Below are 6,000 nucleotides of genomic sequence, written 5' to 3' on the forward strand. Positions count from 1 at the left end.
GGAGAGGATAGGCCCTACCAAAAATTGATGAGGTCATATTCCGAATTAAGGCCCTCTGGAACTCTTGTCCTGAGTTTAAAAATCCAGAAGGCCTCCCTCTCCCCCAACCTGCGGACCCTGTCGACTCCCCCCTTACAGGGAGCCACCCTCTCAATGATGGTCCAAGAAAAGGAGCTAGTGTCTTTCTGGTGTGTACCCGCAAAATGTTGAATCAATGCTGTAGTGAGTACACCCGCCCTTATATCACTAAGGTGCTCTTTAATACGGGTTCTAGCCTCTCTTGTCGTGAGGCCTACATATTGGAGGGAACATTCCCTACAAGAAATGACATAAACCACATATGTAGACCTACAATTGAGGCAAGAATCTATCATAAAATTCTGACCTGTCATTAGTGAGATGAACTGGTTACCAGGGGCCAGCTTCTCACAGGCCACACATGTACGATGGTGGCAGTGAAATGTACCCTTACAGATCAACCATGAAGAGGTGGGTTGTCCTGTCTTTTTAATTCTTGTGGGTGCCACAATGTTGCCTATTGTTCTGTTTTTCTTGTAGGAGTACCTTAGGCCATCTGTAACCACTTTCTGGAGTTTGTCATCTGCAGATAGCATATTAAAATTATGTCTCACTATTTGGCAGATTTCCCTGTATTGTCTTGAGTACTCTGTTAAAAAGACAACTTTGTTGTCTTTCCCTTCCTGAGTACAGGATTTAGGCCTAAGAAGTCTTTCCCTAGGTATTCCTCTTACAGTGTTCCTAGCTTTTGTGATGACAGAACTCCTATAGCCCCTCTCTTTCAGACGTATGGTCAGTTCATTGGCCTGTTTCTCATAGACCTCTGCATCACTGCAGTTCCTTTTCAGCCTAATGAACTGACCCTTCGCTACTCCTTTAAACACTCCTGGCGGATGGCAGCTAGCTGCATGTAGCAGTGAGTTGCCCGAAATGGGTTTGCGGTAGGTCTCTGAGCTGATAAACTGATCCTGTCTACCTCTAAGAGTCACATCTAGAAAGTTTATGCTTACCTGATAAATTTATTTCTCTTGTAGTGTATCCAGTCCACGGATCATCCATTACTTGTGGGATATTCTCCTTCCCAACAGGAAGTTGCAAGAGGATCACCCACAGCAGAGCTGCTATATAGCTCCTCCCCTCACTGCCATATCCAGTCATTCGACCGAAACAAGACGAGAAAGGAGAAACCATAGGGTGCAGTGGTGACTGTAGTTTAATTAAAATTTAGACCTGCCTTAAAAGGACAGGGTGGGCCGTGGACTGGATACACTACAAGAGAAATAAATTTATCAGGTAAGCATAAATTATGTTTTCTCTTGTTAAGTGTATCCAGTCCACGGATCATCCATTACTTGTGGGATACCAATACCAAAGCTAAAGTACACGGATGATGGGAGGGACAAGGCAGGAACTTAAACGGAAGGAACCACTGCCTGTAGAACCTTTCTCCCAAAAACAGCCTCCGAAGAAGCAAAAGTGTCAAATTTGTAAAATTTTGAAAAGGTGTGAAGCGAAGACCAAGTCGCAGCCTTGCAAATCTGTTCAACAGAGGCCTCATTTTTAAAGGCCCAGGTGGAAGCCACAGCTCTAGTAGAATGAGCTGTAATCCTTTCAGGGGGCTGCTGTCCTAAGCGTATTATGCTCCGTAGCCAAAAGGAGAGAGAGGTTGCCGAAGCTTTTTGACCTCTCCTCTGTCCAGAGTAAAAGACAAACAGGGCAGATGTTTGACGAAAATCTTTAGTAGCCTGTAAGTAAAACTTCAAGGCTTAATCCTAACCAAAGCCTGACAAAATGCCTGGACGTCTGGAACTTCTGCCAGACGCTTGTGCAAAAGAATAGACAGAGCAGAGATCTGTCCTTTTAAAGAACTAGCTGATAAGCCTTTGTCCAAACCCTCTTGGAGAAAGGACAATATCCTAGGAATCCTAACCTTACTCCATGAGTAACTCTTGGATTCACACCAATAAAGATATTTACGCCATATCTTATGGTAGATTTTCCTGGTAACAGGCTTCCGAGCCTGTATAAAGGTATCAATGACTGACTCGGAGAAGCCACGCCTTGATAGAATCAAGCGTTCAAACTCCATGCAGTCAGTCTCAGAGAAATTAGATTTGGATGATTAAAAGGACCTTGTATTAGAAGGTCCTGCCTCAGAGGCAGAGTCCATGGTGGAAGAGATGACATGTCCACTAGGTCTGCATACCAGGTCCTGCGTGGCCACGCAGGCGCTATCAGAATCACCGATGCTCTCTCCTGTTTGATTTTGGCAATCAGTCGAGGGAGCAGAGGAAACGGTGAAAACACATAGGCCAGGTTGAAGAACCAAGGAGTTGCTAGAGCATCTATCAGCGTTGCTCCCGGGTCCCTGGACCTAGATCCGTAACAAGGAAGCTTGGCGTTCTGGCGAGAAGCCATGAGATCCAGTTCTGGTTTGCCCCAACGATGGACCAGTTGAGCAAACACCTCCGGATGGAGTTCCCACTCCCCCGGATGAAAAGTCTGACGACTTAGAAAATCCGCCTCCCAGTTCTCTACGCCTGGGATGTGGATTGCTGACAGGTGGCAAGAGTGAGACTCTGCCCAGCGAATTATCTTTGAGACTTCTAACATCACTAGGGAACTCCTGGTTCCCCCTTGATGGTTGATGTAAGCCACAGTCGTGATGTTGTCCGACTGAAATCTGATGAACCTCAGTGTTGCTAACTGAGGCCAAGCAAGAAGAGCCTTGAATATTGCTCTTAACTCCAGAATATTTATTGGGAGGAACCTAGAAGGCTGGCATCTGTTGTTACAATCGTCCAATCTGGCCTGCGAAAGGTCATACCCTTGGACAGATGGACCCAAGAAAGCCACCAGAGAAGAGAATCTCTGGTCTCTTGATCCAGATTTAGTAGAGGGGACAAATCTGAGTAATCCCCATTCCACTGATTTAGCATGCATAATTGCAGCGGTCTCAGATGCAGGCGCGCAAATGGCACTATGTCCATTGCCACTACCATTAAGCCGATTACTTCCATGCACTGAGCCACTGACGGGCGTGGAATGGAATTAAGGACACGGCAAGCATTTAGAAGTTTTGATAACCTGGACTCCGTCAGGTAAATTTTCATCTCTACAGAATCCATAAGAGTCCCTAGGAAGGAGACTCTTGTGAGTGGTGATAGAGAACTCTTTTCCACGTTCACTTTCCACCCATGCGACCTCAGAAATGCCAGAACTATCTCTGTATGAGACTTGGCAATTTGAAAGCTTGACGCCTGTATCAGGATGTCGTCTAGATACGGAGCCACCGCTATGCCTCGCGGTCTTAGAACCGCCAGAAGTGAGCCCAGAACCTTTGTAAAAATTCTCGGGACAGTGGCCAACACGAAGGGAAGAGCTACAAATTGGTAATGCCTGTCTAGAAAGGCAAACCTTAGGAACCGATGATGATCTTTGTGAATCGGTATGTGAAGGTAGGCATCCTTTAAGTCCACTGTGGTCATGTACTGACCCTCTTGGATCATGGGTAGGATGGTCCGAATAGTTTCCATTTTGAATGATGGAATTTAAGATCTTTAGATCCAAGATTGGTCTGAAGGTTCCCTCTTTCTTGGGAACCACAAACAGATTTGAATAAAATCCCTGTCCTTGTTCCGTCTGCGGAACTGGACGGATCACTCCCATTACTAGGAGGTCTTGCACACAGCTTAGGAATGCCTCTTTCTTTATCTGGTTTGCTGATAACCTTGAAAGATAAAATCTCCCTTGTGGAGGAGAAGCTTTGAAGTCCAGAAGATATCCCTGAGATATGATCTCCAACGCCCAGGGATCCTGAACATCTCTTGCCCATGCCTGGGCGAAGAGAGAAAGTCTGCCCTCCACTAGATCCATTTCCGGATAGGGGGCCGTTCCTTCATGCTGTCTTGGGGGCAGCAGCAGGCTTTCTGGCCTGCTTGCCCTTGTTCCAGGACTGGTTAGGTTTCCAGGCCTGTCTGGAATGAGCAACAGTTCCCTCTTGTTTTGAAGCGGAGGAAGTTGATGCTGCTCCTGCCTTTAAATTTTGAAAGGCACGAAAATTAGACTGTTTGGCCTTTGATTTGGCCCTGTCCTGAGGAAGGGTATGACCCTTGCCTCCAGTAATGTCAGCAATAATTTCCTTCAAGCCAGGCCCGAATAAGGTCTGCCCCTTGAAAGGAATGTTGAGTAATTTAGACTTACGCGCCTGGATGGCGAATCCGGTTTTCTTAGCCGTTAGTTTAGTCAAATGAACAATGGCATCAGAAACAAATGAGTTAGCTAGCTTAAGCGTTCTAAGCTTGTCAATAATTTCATTCAATGGAGCTGTCTGGATGGCCTCTTCCAGGGCCTCAAACCAGAATGCCGCCGCAGCAATGACAGGCGCAATGCATGAAAGGGGCTGTAAAATAAAACCTTGTTGAATAAACATTTTCTTAAGGTAACCCTCGAATTTTTTATCCATTGGATCTGAAAAAGCACAACTGTCCTCAACCGGGATAGTGGTACGCTTTGCTAAAGTAGAAACTGCTCCCTCCACCTTAGGGACCGTCTGCCATAAGTCCCGTGTAGTGGCGTCTATTGGAAACATTTTTCTAAATATAGGAGGTGGGGAAAAGGGCACACCGAGTCTATCCCACTCCTTGCTAATAATTTCTGTAAGCCTTTTAGGTATAGGAAAAACGTCAGTACACACCGGCACCGCATAGTATCTATCCAGCCTACACAATTTCTCTGGAATTGCAACTGTGTTACAGTCATTCAGAGCAGCTAATACCTCCCCAAGCAATACACGGAGGTTCTCAAGCTTAAATTTAAAATTAGAAATCTCTGAATCAGGTTTCACCGAGTCAGAGATGTCACCCACAGACTGAAGCTCTCCGTCCTCATGTTCTGCATACTGTGACGCAGTATCAGACATGGCTCTAACAGCATTTGCGCGCTCTGTATCTCTCCTAACCCCAGAGCTATCGCGCTTGCCTCTTAATTCAGGCAATCTAGATAATACCTCTGACAGGGTATTATTCATGATTGCAGCCATGTCCTGCAAGGTAATCGCTAAGGGCGTCCTTGATGTAATTGGCGCCATATTAGCGTGCGTCCCCTGAGCGGGAGGCGAAGGGTCTGACACGTGGGGAGAGTTAGTCGGCATAACTTCCCCCTCGACAGAACCCTCTGGTGATAATTCTATTATAGATAAAGACTGATCTTTACTGTTTAAGGTGAAATCAATACATTTAGTACACATTCTCCTATGGGGCTCCACCATGGCTTTCAAACATAATGAACAAGTAGGTTCCTCTGTGTCAGACATGTTTAAACAGACTAGCAATGAGACTAGCAAGCTTGGAAAACACTTTAAAACAAGTTTACAAGCAATATAAAAAAAGTTACTGCGCCTTTAAGAAACACAAATTTTTCCAAATTTTGAAATAACAGTGAAAAAATGCAGTTACACTAACAACATTTTTACAGTGTATGTAATAAGTTAGCAGAGCATTGCACCCACTTGCAAATGGATGATTAACCCCTTAATACCAAAAACGGAATAACAAATGACAAAAACGTTTTTTAAACAGTCACAACTGCCGCCACAGCTCTACTGTGGCTTTTTACCTCCCTCAATACAACTTTTGAAGCCTTTTGAGCCCTTCAGAGAAGTCCTGGATCATGCAGGAAGAAGCTGGATGTCTGTGTCTGTAATTTGTGCTGTGCAAAAAAACGCTAAAATAGGCCCCTCCCACTCATATTACAACAGTGGGAAGCCTCAGGGAACTGTTTCTAGGCAAAATTTAAGACAGCCATGTGGAAAAAAACTAGGCCCCAATAAGTTTTATCACCAAACATATGTAAAAAACGATTAAACATGCCAGCAAACGTTTTAAAATACACTTTTATAAGAGTATGTATCTCTATTAATAAGCCTGATACCAGTAATAATCACTGCATTTAAGGCTTTACTTACATTACTTCGGTATCAGC

The sequence above is a fragment of the Bombina bombina genome, chromosome 5 (assembly GCF_027579735.1).
Source record: "Bombina bombina isolate aBomBom1 chromosome 5, aBomBom1.pri, whole genome shotgun sequence".
NCBI classification, from domain to species: domain Eukaryota; kingdom Metazoa; phylum Chordata; class Amphibia; order Anura; family Bombinatoridae; genus Bombina; species Bombina bombina.